The following is a 15,868-nucleotide window of genomic DNA, read 5'->3' as shown; positions in this document are numbered from 1 at the left end:
AAATCTTTTTTGATTCCTTCAGGTGAACTAACTACACTGCTCAAAAAAATAAAGGGAACACTTAAACAACACAATGTAACTCCAAGTCAATCACAATTCTGTGAAATCAAACTGTCCACTTAGGAAGCAACACTGAGTGACAATCAATTTCACATGCTGTTGTGCAAATGGAATAGACAACAGGTGGAAATTATAGGCAATTAGCAAGAAACCCCCAATAAAGGAGTGGTTCTGCAGGTGGTGACCACAGACCACTTCTCAGTTCCTATGCTTCCTGGCTGATGTTTTGGTCACTTTTGAATGCTGGCAGTGCTTTCACTCTAGTGGTAGCATGAGACGGAGTCTACAACCCACACAAGTGGCTCAGGTAGTGCAGCTTATCCAGGATGGCACATCAATGTGAGCTGTGGCAAGAAGGTTTGCTGTGTCTGTCAGCGTAGTGTCCAGAGCATGGAGGCGCTACCAGGAGACAGGCCAGTACATCAGGAGACGTTGGGGAGGCCGTAGGAGGGCAACAACCCAGCAGCAGGACCGCTACCTCCGCCTTTGTGCAAGGAGGAACAGGAGGAGCACTGCCAGAGCCCTGCAAAATGATCTCCAGCAGGCCACAAATGTGCATGTGTCTGCTCAAACGGTCAGAAACAGACTCCATGAGGGTGATATGAGGGCCCGACGTCCACAGGTGGGGGTTGCGCTTACAGCCCAACACCTTGCAGGACGTTTGGCATTTGCCAGAGAACACCAAGATTGGCAAATTCGTCACTGGCGCCCTGTGCTCTTCACAGATGAAAGCAGGTTCACACTGAGCACATGTGACAGACGTGACAGAGTCTTGAGACGCCGTGGAGAACGTTCTGCTGCCTGCAACATCCTCCAGCATGCCCGGTTTGGCATTGGGTCAGTAATGGTGTGGGGTGGCATTTCTTTGGAGGGCCGCACAGCCCTCCATGTGCTCGCCAGAGGTAGCCTGACTGCCATTAGGTACCGAGATGAGATCCTCAGACCCCTTGTGAGACCATATGCTGGTGCTGTTGGCCCTGGGTTCCTCCTAATGCAAGACAATGATAGACCTCATGTGGCTGGAGTGTGTCAGCAGTTCCTGCAAGATGAAGGCATTGATGCTATGGACTGGCCCACCCGTTCCCCAGACCTGAATCCAATTGAGCACATCTGGGACATCATGTCTCGCTCTATCCACCAACGTCACGTTGCACCACAGACTGTCCAGGAGTTCGCAGATGCTTTAGTCCAGGTCTGGGAGGAGATCCCTCAGGAGACCGTCCGCCACCTCATCAGGAGCATGCACAGACGTTGTAGGGAGGTCATACAGGCACGTGGAGGCCACACACACTACTGAGCCTCATTTTGACTTGTTTTAAGGACATTACATCAAAGTTGGATCAGCCTGTAGTGTGTTTTTCCACTTTAATTTTGAGTGTGACTCCAAATCCAGACCTCCATGGGTAGAAAAATTTGATTTCCATTTTTTTATTTTTGTGTGATTTTGTTGTCAGCACATTCAACTATGTAAAGAACAAAGTATTTCAGAAGAATATTTAATTAATTCAGATCTAGGATGTGTTATTTTTGTGTTCCCTTTATTTTTTTTGAGCAGTGTATTTCATCCCTATTATCTCTAATCGCCCCTATTCATGATTTCCCTCTCTGATTTTTTACTATACCTGCTAAGATTTTCCCAACCTTTTCTCCCTCTGAGGCAAGCTGAAACCCTTGGAAGAACAATTCCTTCCTAGTTCTCTCCATATAGTATATTTTTAACTTTTCATGTTCCTCCTCCCATTTCTTCATATTATTTCCAGTGGGGTTCATTATACATACTAATCTTGCTTCTTCTAAATTCTTTTCCAATGATTTCCCTTTTTCTTTAGTAATTTTTTTCCAATAATTCACCTTTTTAAACAGAGATCCTCTTAAATATGCCTTGGCAGTATCCCAAACTGTCAATCTATTAGCAGAGTCATTATTCTCCTGAAATAAATTTTTTAACTCCACCAATATACTTTCTTTGTCCGGGATTAACGATAACTAATGAGGATTAAACTTAAACATTGGCAAATTTTGCTTTCTGTTCAAGTCCAACTCCATTACCACGGCACTATGATCAGATGAGGCCATAGGCAAATACTTTATCTTGATCCTATTTTGGGTCATTAAGTTTTTATTTCCCAAAACCATATCTATTCTGGACCACGCTTGATGTGATTTAAAATAACAAGAATACATGGTTTCTTCCGGGTTCAGATAGTGCCAGACATCAGTCCAGTTAAACTCCAAGGCCAGTTTAAACAAATCTACATTTTGTATTCTTCCCCCTCTGCTAGACATTCTATCCCTGAGTGGATCCATTACAGCATTATAATCTCCTATCGCAATCATTATGCATTCCTGTCTATTCAACATAAATCTATGCAACTCATACAACACATCTGGCTTATATGGTGGTGAGATATATATATTTGCGATTACCATTTTAACCCCTTCTACATTACATTGTAAGAAGAGGTACCTACCACAGTCGTCCGCCTCACATGCAACACACTCAAATTTAATCTTATCATGTACCAAAATTTAAACCCCTCTAGAATAAGTAGTGTATACCGAATGGTACTCTTCCACTGTCCATCTCTTCTCCAACCACCTTAAGGAATCTTTAACTAAGTGTTTCTCTTGGAGGCAAACGATGGCTGGCAAGAACCTCTTCATCCACTCAAAGATAGCATATCTCTTTATCCTTTCTCGCAAACCTCTTACATTTAACGAAAGAATCTTAATCATCTAGAAGGGTATCTTAAGAGTCCTGTATTGTTATTTATCGTCACTACCTCCCCGAGTCGGGAGTGGGTAATTGCCGCGCGCCCCCTCCTTTCCTTCAATTCTTTAGTTTTAATAGCTTCTTCCACATTTCCGCTCGATCACAATTAAATTTCATCCATTGATCTCCTTTGGATGTGGTCTCTCTTTCTCATGCTCCCTCTCCGGAGTGGAACCCTGATTCGCCGATAACCGTGATCAACATGGTAGGCGCAGAAAAGAGCATCGAAAGTTGATAGAATAGATATCCAATTGGATCGTAAACATCACAGGGACGTGCGACATGGTGGGGCAGTATGTTTTCACACGCCTACACGAACTGACTGATGGTTCTGCCCCTTGCAACTTCTGGGTCTCCAAATTGGGCACATGGCCAGAGCTAGCCCTTTACGCCTTGAAGGTGCTGGCCTGCCCTTCAGCCAGTGTATTATCTGAACATGTGTTTAGCACGACTGGAGGGGGTTATCACAGGTTATATTTCCCAATGTTTTGGGGTGTACCCAAATAAAAAATAAAAAAATTAAAATTAAAACCAAAAAGCAGTGTAGGCTACCTCCTCCTCATCCATCGCCGCTTCCAACTACACCGCCACACCCACCGCCTCCTCAACCTCCTACTCCATATGGACCTCGTCCTCCTACATCAACATTATTACTTTTTATTTTTACGTATTTTATGTTATTTAAAGTCATTTGCCTATCCACTTTTGTTTGCAGAGCACTTGCCATCCTCTTAACCACATTTTGATGCCATTTGCAGCCCTCTAGCCCTTTCCATGACATTTATACAGCCATTTTAGTGCTCAAAAGTTCGGGTCCCCATTGACTAAAATGGGGTTTGGGGTCAAGTTCGGGTCAAGTTTGGGTCCCGAACTCAAACTTTTTTTGTGAAGTTCGGCCGAACTCGTCGAACCCGAGCATCCATATGTCCGCTCAACTCTAGTCATAATTGATACATATTCATGGTCAAATTTGTCTTATATTATCCTAGAAGGGGAGTATACTTTTCTGATATTCCAAACAACTTTAAGCATTAAAAATACAGTAAACAATGTGATGAGACACAAAACTGAGACAAAGCTTCAGCACAGTGGGCATCAACCTACTTGTAATTACTAAAAGAGATATCAGTCATATTAATTTATAACAAGAATAAGGATCTAAATAATCTTCTGAGATTATCGTATGTCCAATTAGAAATCCTCTGGAACGTTCTATATCAATCTAATATCACTATGTACACATTTAGTAATTATTAAAAAATTTGCCAATACTCTTTCATGTGTAATAATCAATGATTTTTCAGTAAGATATATTTGGATGTTTGGAACTTTAACTTTAAGTCTTATGGTACCACAACAAAAAAGAGCGAAACAACAAAACATTTACCACAAGACGCTCAGAGCTCAGTACTTATCTTTAACGTGCTGCACTGAGTTATTTATTTCTGTAGTCTTCTCACATAGACTATGGACTCAACCTGTCTCTTATGTTAGAGTAAAGATGACGGTTTTATCGAACCAAGAAACAATTTTCTAATATTCTGATTATTCACAGATATACCTAAAATAATCTCTAATTCTGATATTGTCCCAAGAATTTACTCCCCAAGACCTTGGTTTTACCGCCACGAAAACTAGTCATTTAACTAATATCCTGGTTTTGTTGGCCCAGATATGACTAAAATCACCTCTGGCACACAGGATATTCTTTGCAATTTAAAGGTGATTTTATTTAGTAATGTTCACAATTCGAAGTTCATGATCTAGTTTATAGGAAATTAAAAACTGTGTAACCACTTTAAATATTAGAGCCGGACGTTTCGGTCCATATGGACCTTCTTCAGTGACTTGGAATTACTACAGGAAAAATAATAGCACAGCTATAATAAGGTATATACACAATTAATCACATAGTAAGAAATGGAGCTAATGTACAGAGGAAAAAAGTGAGTATAGAGAGTATAAAAGGAATCATGTGTTGAAGTATCAGGGAAGATATTGATCTGAGAGTCGAGGTTGTGTTGCTCTATCTGCTGGACAATATAAAGAATGGTAGCTGGTATATGATATGACACAGTATGGTAGTTTGTATGAAATGCAACTATATGTAGGGTATATGCCAGTAATATAAAAATGCAGAGGAATGGAACGCATCATGTGATGCTGTGGAATGCATTCCCTACACTACCCACATCACATGGCGACATGATCACCTGACTGCAACTCATCAGAACCCATACATCGCATATGGGTGCAAGACCTGGCGCATTAGGCTGTGGAACGCATAGCTGGCACCGCCCACATCACGTGAATATGTAATCACGTGACCAATGCTCAGCAAAGCCAATATACTTTAAATAGACGCTAGATCTGGCTTAGAATGCGATACAGACACCCCACTACTTCTGACCACAGGTACTGTACTTGCTTTCGTCTGCATGGATCCAGCTTCTTATATTCCTCTGCATTTTTATATTACTGGCATATACCCTACATATAGTTGGATTTCATACAAACTACCATACTGTGTCATATCATATACCAGCTACCATTGTCCAGCAGATAGAGCAACACAACCTCGACTCTCAGGTCGATATCTTCCCTGATACTTCAACACATGATTCCTCTTATACTCTCTATACTAACTTATTTTCTGCTGTACATAAGCTCCATTTCTTACTATGTGATTAATTGTGTATATTTCCACATTGAATACTTCATCTATCACAAAGAGTACAGATACTTTATTATAGCCATGGTATTATTTTTCCTGTAGAAATTCCAAGTCGCTGAGGAAGGTACTTATGGACCGAAACGTCCGGCTCTAATATGGAAAGTGGTTACACAGTATTTAATTTCCTATAAACTGGATTATGAACTTCTAATTGTGAAAATTACTAAATAAAATCACCTTTAAATTGCAAAGAATATCCTGTGTGCCACATATTTATACAATTGTATGATGACCGTCGGGTCTTTGCTGGCTCCGGGAAAGGAAAAACAGTGTGCGGTACTCCATTCTCTAATATATATCTATAAAATTACCTCTGAGACTCTAAACTCGGAAATAATTTCCTGATATCCTAGTTCTGCCGCCCCAGATATGACAAAAATTATTTCTAAGACTCTGGTTATACCACCCCGGATACTTACAAGAGACCTTTTGACAAAAGAGAAAAACAAAACAACTTCTATTTTATTTTCTTACCCTAATTCATATGAAAAGTTATATTTTCTCCTCTGACTATTCAGAATCCGTCACCTCACCTCAGTCCAGGTGGACCTGCCTCTTTTTACGGCAATTCAGCCAGACGTCTTTTGACTGTAGAAGTCCGAGACTTCCCGGTACATGGTTTTCAGCCAACGTCTGGATGAAGACAGAAAATGTTGGATTCCGGCTCAAAGGACCAACATGTTAGGATTATTTTCAAGTTATCTATGATTGAGGGACATGGTCATCTGAATTAAAAAAGGTAGGTCCAGTTTATTCCTTCTGGCAGAGAGACAATCAAAAAAGCATGGCGTGCCAAGATATTGTCTAAAAAATATCAGTAGCACAAGCTGTATTATAATGCTTCTGACATCAGCATTATGGAAAATAACTGTTCTGTCTATGTGGCTTGCTTGCGGTTTCATACAGGGCATATAACAAATGTGTATATAGACTAAGACAGGAAGCTAAGACAAGATATTCTAAAGATTGCTAACCCAGATATCTTGCAGTTTGTTTTATTGCCTGTTAGTCAGCGATCTCTTACAAGAATTCCTACCTAATTAAGGCTACTTTCACACTAGCGTTCGGGTGTCCGCTCGTGCGCTCCGTTTGAAGGGGCTCACGAGCGGCCCCGAACGCATCCGTCTGGCCCCAATGCATTCTCAGTGGAGGCGGATCCACTGAGAATGCATCCGCCTGCCAGCGCTCAGCCTCCACTCCGCTCAGTGAGCGGACACCTGAACGCTGCTTGCAGCGTTCGGGTGTCCGCCTGGCCGTGCGGAGGCGAGCGGATCCGTCCAGACTTACAATGTAAGTCAATAGGGACGGATCCGCTTGAAGATGACACCATATGGCTCAATCTTCAAGCGGATCCGTTCCCCATTGACTTACAATGTAAAGTCTGAACGGATCCGCTCAGGCTACTTTCATACTTAGAAAATTTTTAATGCAGACGGATCCGTTCTGAACGGATGCGAACGTCTGCATTATCGGAGCGGATCCGTCTGATGAAACATCAGACGGATCCGCTCCGAACGCTAGTGTGAAAGTAGCCTTAGTCTTAATATATTATATATATTTAAAGAAATATTTTTCCATCACACAGTAACTGTTTTGCTACCAGAAAGGACTAGCTATGTGTTGGAAGTCAACTTAAGTTTGATACAAGTTGATACACTTTGATGGACTTGGATGTGTTGGTGGGGGAGCAATGGGCTACTGTCACTCTGGTGTAAATAGCAATGTCAATAGACCTAACATCTGAATAAGCCTGAACATCTTGTTTTCATCCTGTCGTAAACAGAATCTGAATAGGACTGAACAGTTTGCTATTTCTTGTCGTAAAAGCTGCAAAAGCAATGTGAATAAGCCTGACATCTGACTGATAAGAATGGAAATGAGATAGGGTTCCTGTTCCCACCTGTCCTGATGACTCGAGTGTGATTACCATAGGGAGGATTTTATGAAATCTGTGTCCCTGGTGTTTGTTTGTTTGTTTTGTAATGAATTAGTATTTACTAGTTGCAATACATTTGTGGTATATTTATTTTTCTTTGTGAATTGTCAAATACTGACTCTAGTAAGTTAGCGGGATTTGTTTCTGTTGTCTGTAGTAGTAAGTAAAATGGAAATTATGAATAAATTTGTTGAAAAACATGCATCTGCTAGTTTTAAGATTTGTACAAACGATGCTTTAACACATCAGTTTAATGATATGATAAATCAATGTGATGAGCAGAATGCAAATAGCAAACATAGAAAGTCGAATAAGAAAGCAAAGAAAGAGAAATTGGCTAATATGTTGTGCATGCTAATGGATATGAAAGAGATAGCAGAGCAAAATGAATTGTAGTGGTACTCTGAAAAGGCTCAGTTAAGGGGTGAGCTAGATAGAGTTGAACAGGGAATCACTGTGGCTATTGCTAGCGCTGAAAATGATGGTTGTGAGTGTGAAGATCTCAGAGAGGAAGTGGATAGGCTGGTTCAACAGAATTGTGATTTGGAGGATAAAATAGAGGAGTATGAGGAAAGATGTAGACTTAGAGATCTGCAAATTGCATCTTTAGAAGAGAAAGAAGCAAGGAATGATGATGTTGTAAAAGTACTTAAAGATCGATTGCATGATGTTAATAAACAACTGATTCATAAAGAACATTGCAGTATGACCTTGAGATCACAGGAAAGTGCTAAAGCTAATAATCATTGTTGTGGTGATCAAACACAGGTTTACAATTCCCCTGAGCAGAAGGAAAGAGATCGTAAATGGGGGGAGGAGCAGCCTATTTTCACTGCAGATGGGCCACAATCAACCCCAGATCATAGTTCCTCTCTATTTACTCCTGTGTCAGATGGAAGCAGACAAAGAAGCGATAGTTTGCATATTCATGGTAGCAGTCATATCCAATCCACAACACTCTCTATACAGGATAAAACAAACCTATGCCAAATATTGGAGAAATTTGATACAAGTGCTTCACCCATTAATCTTTCCAACAGGCTGGAAGCTGTGGTTACGCAGTATAATCTCAACAATAGTGTAACGGGGTTCCGAACGTACACTCGGTCCCCCATAAGCCGCAGACCTGCTGCTTAGCTTCGGGAACGAGGATCTGTGTTTTACCTCGTTCCCAGGGCGGCTTTACTAGCTGGGTGGCTCCCTGCTACTAAGTCTGCCTTGAGCGCCGAGCTGATCACTCGGTGCTCGACTGGTTGGTCTGTCGGTCATGTGACGCTGGCCACGTCACATGACCCTCACTCCCCACTATAAATACAGGCAGCCTGCTGGCCACAGGTTGCCTTTTAATTTAGGCTCCACCTGTGATTTGGTCTTTCCTGGCGTACTTACCTCCTGTTGAATTCCTGACGATCCTCTGCCTGCTCTTTGTGTACTTTGCTGCTCTCCTGGTATTCTGACCTCGGCCTCCTCCTGACGATCCTCTGCTGACTCCTTTGGTACTTCACATCTCTCCTGGTATTTATGACCCCGGCTTCTCCTGACAATTCTCTGCTTGCTCCATTTGTACTTTGTAGCTTTCCTGGTATTGACTCGGTCCGTTCACGTCCTGTTGTTTGTCTGTCTGTCATCCCTGCACTTATTCCAAGTTAGAGATTGGCGTCCAGTTGTCCCCTGTCATTAGGACTCGCGAGGCAAGTAGGCAGGGCCAGGGGTAAGGGTGGAGCGCAGTGGTCACTTCCCTCCCCCCTGTGTGTGTGTACGCGACCGTTACAAATAGGGATGCATGTGCCTTGTTTAGGGTATGGCTCCCATCTCAGCTTTGTGAGAAGTTGCAGCCCCCTGTGGACACTCACAAAGGATTATCTGCGGAACTCAATTCCAACTGGGGAAATGCAAGTGATAGGCTGAAAGGGTTGCAGAGAGTCATGGGAGGAAGTGATACTAGAGGTACTAATGCCCTAGATCGAAGCTGAATTAAATGCGTAAAGGGTAGTTGTACATAGAAAAGCGAATCACAGGAGCCAACTACCTAAAATATAACTTTTAATGTCACGTTTAAAATATAACACAATCCCTCACCTGGGGACTAATAAACATACAACACTCACAAACAGACACTGGAGGCCAGATGAAAGTGACAGACAGGGTGGCTAGTATTGATAGTACAACCACACCATGGGTTACCGAAAATTCACAAAGGAACATCCCCCCTCAAAGGCCGCCCCATTGTGTCGGGGGTTGACTCTATTATTCAGAACAGTGGTATATACATCGATAGTGTACTCAAAAGCTTTGTGTCTTCCCTTCCATCCTACAGAAGAGACACGATGGACTTTCTGCGTAAAATTGAGGCATTGAGCATCGATCCATCGTGGTCTCTTGGTAGTGTGGATGTGGAGTCGCTTTATAGTTCGATTCCCCATGAGAAGGGCCTCATGGCTACATCTGCCTACCTCAGGACAAGGGCAGTTAGCCATGGGGTACACAATTCCTTTGTGATAACCCTTCTTGAGTTTGTGCTTACACACAATTTTTTTCTCTTTGATGGGCAGTTCTTCCACCAGCTCAGGGGGACCGCGATGGGCAGTCCTTGTGCCCCCACTTACGCGAATCTCCTCCTGGGCTGGTGGGAGGACCAAGTGGTCTTTCCTGATACACCATCTTGGTGGGGTGACAAGATCGTCTTCTGGACCAGGTACATCGATGATGTATTTATCATCTGGAATGGCAGCTCGGATAAATTTGACCTGTTCATCAAGGCCCTGAATGTCAACGATGTGGGATTATCTTTTACATCTGAGTTTAGCCCAGAATCGTTGACTTTCCTTGATGTAAGGGTCACCAAAACCGGGGACGGTCTTGTCACCTCCACGTTCAGGAAATCTACGGCCACCAATAGCCTGTTACATTGGGACAGTCACCATCCAGTGAGTCTCAAGAAGGGTATCCCCCGCGGACAGTATCTGCGGATGAGAAGGAATTGTTCTGACCGTGAGAGCTTCTATTATGAGTCTAAAAAATTACAAAAGAAATTTTCCACTAGGGGCTACCCCCAACACATTCTTGGGACGGCCTTCCAAAACGCATCTCTTTGTGAACGCAATACCCTCTTGATACCAAGACAGTCAGGGGGGAGTGACGAGATTATTAGAATTATCTCGACGTTTGATACCATGAGTCAGGAGGTGAGGGATATTATCACCAAGTACTGGCCCATTCTATTAATGGACCCTGATGTATCGGATAAACTTCCTTCCCGCCCCAGCATCACGTTCAGGAGAGGCAGATGCCTCCGCGATAGATTGGTGCATAGTCACTATCTGGGGCCTGCCCCCAAGGGAACATGGCTGGACCGGAAACCACTTGGTACCTTCCGTTGTGGATCCTGTCTGGCGTGCAAAAATATTAATAACACCAAAATGAACGTATGCTCAGTGACGGGCAAAACATATGACATTCGCGACTTTATTAACTGTCGTAGCGAAGGGGTGGTCTACTTAGCTCAATGTGCATGCTCTAAGGACTATGTGGGCAAAACTTTCAGAGAATATCGTAAACGCATACTGGAACATCTGAATAATATAAAAAACAAAAAAGACACCCCTCTTGCGAATCATATGTGGGAAGCACATCACGGAGATTCGAGATTACTTCGCTTCTCCGGTCTGGAATTGGTCAGACCCTCACCCAGGAGGGGCGACTGGGACCGCAGGATCCTCCAGAAGGAGTCTGGGTGGATCTTCCGGTTCCAGTCGCAATCTCCAGCGGGTTCGAATGAACAGCTAACCTTTACTTGTTTTTTGTGAGTTTAGGTTCCTAGTATTCCTGTCTCTGTTTGACCCGCTACTTCATCCTCATCTGACAATTGACTATAAGCTTATCGACACGTGAAGTGTCATTTCGAGTGTAGGTCCTTTCTACATCAGTAAGGCCCCTCTATCATTTACAAGTATTGTATCTATTTATTAATATACATTTTATAAACCATATTTCATTTACAAATTGTATGTGGTTTCACACCTGACGTATTTAGTCGGATATTGGCTCCAATATATCCATCAGTGTTTTTACACCTGTCAATTCAACCTCTACCTGCTTACTGGCCATCTCCCAATGTCTTCCCTATTGTTTCCATCTGGGTTCCCCCCTCCCACAGTGGGCTGTTTTTTGTCTTCCTGTACCCACTTCTTGTTCCATCTAGAAGGAATGAATAAAATACCGCCGATTTGGGGCAGTGGTGGAAATGATCGGACAGTGGAACGCATAACCACGCCCCTTTCCTATCACTGTGGAACGCATGAGCTTTTACCTGCGGTTATCCATGATGCAGGCGGCGTATGATTGGTTGCGGATGGTGGAACGCATAACCGCGCCCCTTTTTGAATCGTTGTGGAACGCATGAGTCGGAGCCGGCTGCATACTGATGATGCAGGCGGCGTCTGATTGGATGCCGGAGGTGGAACGCACGGCCATATTGGCAATCTTGGCGTGCGTTCCAGCAGCGATCAGGGATATACAGTTATGAGAGAAGCAAGTAGGTGAGCATGATCCAGATACCGGTAGTGGGTTGAGTATGATGATTGGGGTCACTTACAATACACCACCACCTACAGAGTGGTACCATCTGATTCTGCTTAATTTACCTGGATGTTTGTATCACATGGGGTAATGGGGATGATGTGATTGGTCCTGGACCTTTGGGGGACCGCCCTCACCTGCAGGGTATAAATAGTCAGTGTGTGAATCTGCAACTTGGAGCATCATTTTTCTGCCCCCTGGAGTACCCCTGACTGCGGACCACTATATGGAGAGATCTCAGGATGGGATAAGTACAACATATACATGAGTTCTATCGTCATTACTCTGTCCATTCCTGTACTATTGTTATGGTCTTTTAAAGTGGAACACCGCCTCGGGGTGCTCCAGCTATTTTGGTTCTTTTCTTTCATCTTTTTATGAAAAGGGCCATGTAGCCGCTTCATTCTAGCAGCAACTTATTTTCTTTTCACCTCTTAATATAGTCTCCTGATGAACCTTTTGATTTAAGGGGAAACGCGTTGAGACTTTGTACGGAGTGTAATACTCCATGTCATGAGATCTTAACTGAGTGTAGCAAATAAATTTTTGGTAGAGATTTACCCATTGGTATAATACTTCTTTATCATTCCTTTGCACATTCAGCATTTTCTGACATGGTTGATTATCAATTTACACCACTGTGACCATCATTTCTGAGATTTTGAAATTGACTGCTGTAGAATAACCGTTGTTACTACATGTCTTTCTCCACCAATGTTAATGCATTGCCATCCATCTTGACAAAGTGTGCGTACATTGACTTTCGGCAATTGACGCGACAATCAGCCTTGATGTGATTTTCATCCACGGACCGCTGTTTGGTCGTTTCTCTTGCCTTGGAATAACCGTTATCCTTCATTTTCTTGTTCAACCAATGTTGATGTATGATTTGGATACTTACATGTTGTGAGAAATATCTTTATCTTGACCGCTGTAGAATAACCGTTACGTCTGCTCGTTTAAACTATTTTTGATGCATGACCCGGACATCCATATGGGTCTTTTTGCTACAAGGGCCTTCTAAGGACAGACAGACTAGGCACGGGGACGGAGTGTTCCCACCATCAGGGTGCATCTCCGGGCTGAGATAAGTCCAGGGACACCTTAGGGATACACCAGAGACCCGGATGGTTTGTCGTGTGGTTATACTATCAATACTAGCCACCCTGTCTGTCACTTTCATCTGGCCTCCAGTGTCTGTTTGTGAGTGTTGTATGTTTATTAGTCCCCAGGTGAGGGATTGTGTTATATTTTAAACGTGACATTAAAAGTTATATTTTAGGTAGTTGGCTCCTGTGATTCACTAATGCCCTAGAGAATGCAAAATTAAGGAGAGGGGATGACCCAATCATTTTCTGTAGTGAGTATTTGACCCTATTTCGTGCTACATACACTGCGTGCAGAATTATTAGGCAAATGAGTATTTTGACCACATCATCCTCTTTATGCATGTTGTCTCACTCCAAGCTGTATAGGCTCGAAAGCCTACTACCAATTAAGCATATTAGGTGATGTGCATCTCTGTAATGAGAAGGGGTGTGGTCTAATGACATCAACACCCTATATCAGGTGTGCATAATTATTAGGCAACTTCCTTTCCTTTGGCAAAATGGGTCAAAAGAAGGACTTGACAGGCTCAGAAAAGTCAAAAATAGTGAGATATCTTGCAGAGGGATGCAGCACTCTTAAAATTGCAAAGCTTCTGAAGCGTGATCATCGAACAATCAAGCGTTTCATTCAAAATAGTCAACAGGGTCGCAAGAAGCGTGTGGAAAAACCAAGGCGCAAAATAACTGCCCATGAACTGAGAAAAGTCAAGCGTGCATCTGCCAAGATGCCACTTGCCACCAGTTTGGCCATATTTCAGAGCTGCAACATCACTGGAGTGCCCACAAGCACAAGGTGTGCAATACTCAGAGACATGGCCAAGGTAAGAAAGGCTGAAAGACGACCACCACTGAACAAGACACACAAGCTGAAACGTCAAGACTGGGCCAAGAAATATCTCAAGACTGATTTTTCTAAGGTTTTATGGACTGATGAAATGAGAGTGAGTCTTGATGGGCCAGATGGATGGGCCCGTGGCTGGATTGGTAAAGGGCAGAGAGCTCCAGTCCGACTCAGACGCCAGCAAGGTGGAGGTGGAGTACTGGTTTGGGCTGGTATCATCAAAGATGAGCTTGTGGGGCCTTTTCGGGTTGAGGATGGAGTCAAGCTCAACTCCCAGTCCTACTGCCAGTTTCTGGAAGACACCTTCTTCAAGCAGTGGTACAGGAAGAAGTCTGCATCCTTCAAGAAAAACATGATTTTCATGCAGGACAATGTTCCATCACACGCGTCCAAGTACTCCACAGCGTGGCTGGCAAGAAAGGGTATAAAAGAAGAAAATCTAATGACATGGCCTCCTTGTTCACCTGATCTGAACCCCATTGAGAACCTGTGGTCCATCATCAAATGTGAGATTTACAAGGAGGGAAAACAGTACACCTCTCTGAACAGTGTCTGGGAGGCTGTGGTTGCTGCTGCACGCAATGTTGATGGTGAACAGATTAAAACGCTGACAGAATCCATGGATGGCAGGCTTTTGAGTTTCCTTGCAAAGAAAGGTGGCTGTATTGGTCACTGATTTGTTTTTGTTTTGTTTTTGAATGTCAGAAATGTATATTTGTGAATGTTGAGATGTTATATTGGTTTCACTGGTAAAAATAAATAATTGAAATGGGTATATATTTGTTTTTTGTTAAGTTGCCTAATAATTATGCACAGTAATAGTCACCTGCACACACAGATATCCCCCTAAAATAGCTAAAACTAAAAACAAACTAAAAACTACTTCCAAAAATATTCAGCTTTGATATTAATGAGTTTTTTGGGTTCATTGAGAACATGGTTGTTGTTCAATAATAAAATTAATCCTCAAAAATACAACTTGCCTAATAATTCTGCACTCCCTGTATAACTGTCCTGACATTCCTCCTGACGACAGCAGTTTTCTTTATTCAATGGCTAATAAATGCACATTTGTTGACTACCCAACAAAGGTTGCCTTAAGGAACGCAAATTCCTATCAAGCCTTTCTAAATATTTTAAAGGACTGGATTCTGGAGGCTTGTCATGACAGCAAACCTCAGAAAAGAATATCAGAAATAGTTAAGAATGAAGGCAAAGTAAGATTTATGGGAAAGTGCTTCAAATGTGGAAATACAGGTCATACTATGAGAGAATGCAGAAGTAGTAGGAAAGGCAACAATGACAGAGCTTTTATTCCAAGAAAACAGCAGCAAAAGCAAGGATTAAATAATGCAGCTGATGGAGTATCTCAGCCTCCTGAAGCTACATTGTATGGTCCACTTTTGAAAGAAATCAGGAGGATAGGAAAAGCAATAGCGGAGTTGCCAGAGGAATTTAAGGCCCCACCACCAACAAGTCCTTATGTAAAATAATAGGGATGTCAGGCCCATGTGTTGTCCCTTGTGTACCAGCTAGATAGGGACAAAGGCGGTAGACCACTTATCCAGGGTACAGTAGGGGGCCATCGTACAAATATTTTAATGGAAACGGGGGCAGTGGTAAGTTTGACGAATTTGGATTTGACCATGATTCCTAGAGGTAAAAGTATTTTTCTAAGAGGCTTTGGTGGACAATTGGTACCTTCTAGGCAATCTGTACAGGTAGCTATATGCATGGGAAACATAGGTGTGTGGTGCATAGTTTGTACTTGTCTCAGACACATGAGGTTATCATCATTGAATCAAATGTAATGAGGGAACATAGGCTCATTGCTGAT

The 15,868-nt window shown here is 42.7% G+C and overlaps 1 pseudogene; it reads left to right on the top strand.

Moving 5' to 3' along the window:
- Positions 1-7,671: 7,671 nt before the first annotated feature.
- LOC120987108 lies at positions 7,672-15,524 on the top strand (annotated as a pseudogene).
- The last annotated feature ends 344 nt before the right edge of the window (positions 15,525-15,868 follow it).

Source organism: Bufo bufo, chromosome 1, assembly GCF_905171765.1.
Source record: "Bufo bufo chromosome 1, aBufBuf1.1, whole genome shotgun sequence".
Classification (NCBI taxonomy): Eukaryota; Metazoa; Chordata; class Amphibia; order Anura; family Bufonidae; genus Bufo; species Bufo bufo.
The sequence above is the reverse complement of the archived record's forward strand: the minus strand, read 5'-3'. Positions and strand labels throughout refer to the sequence as shown.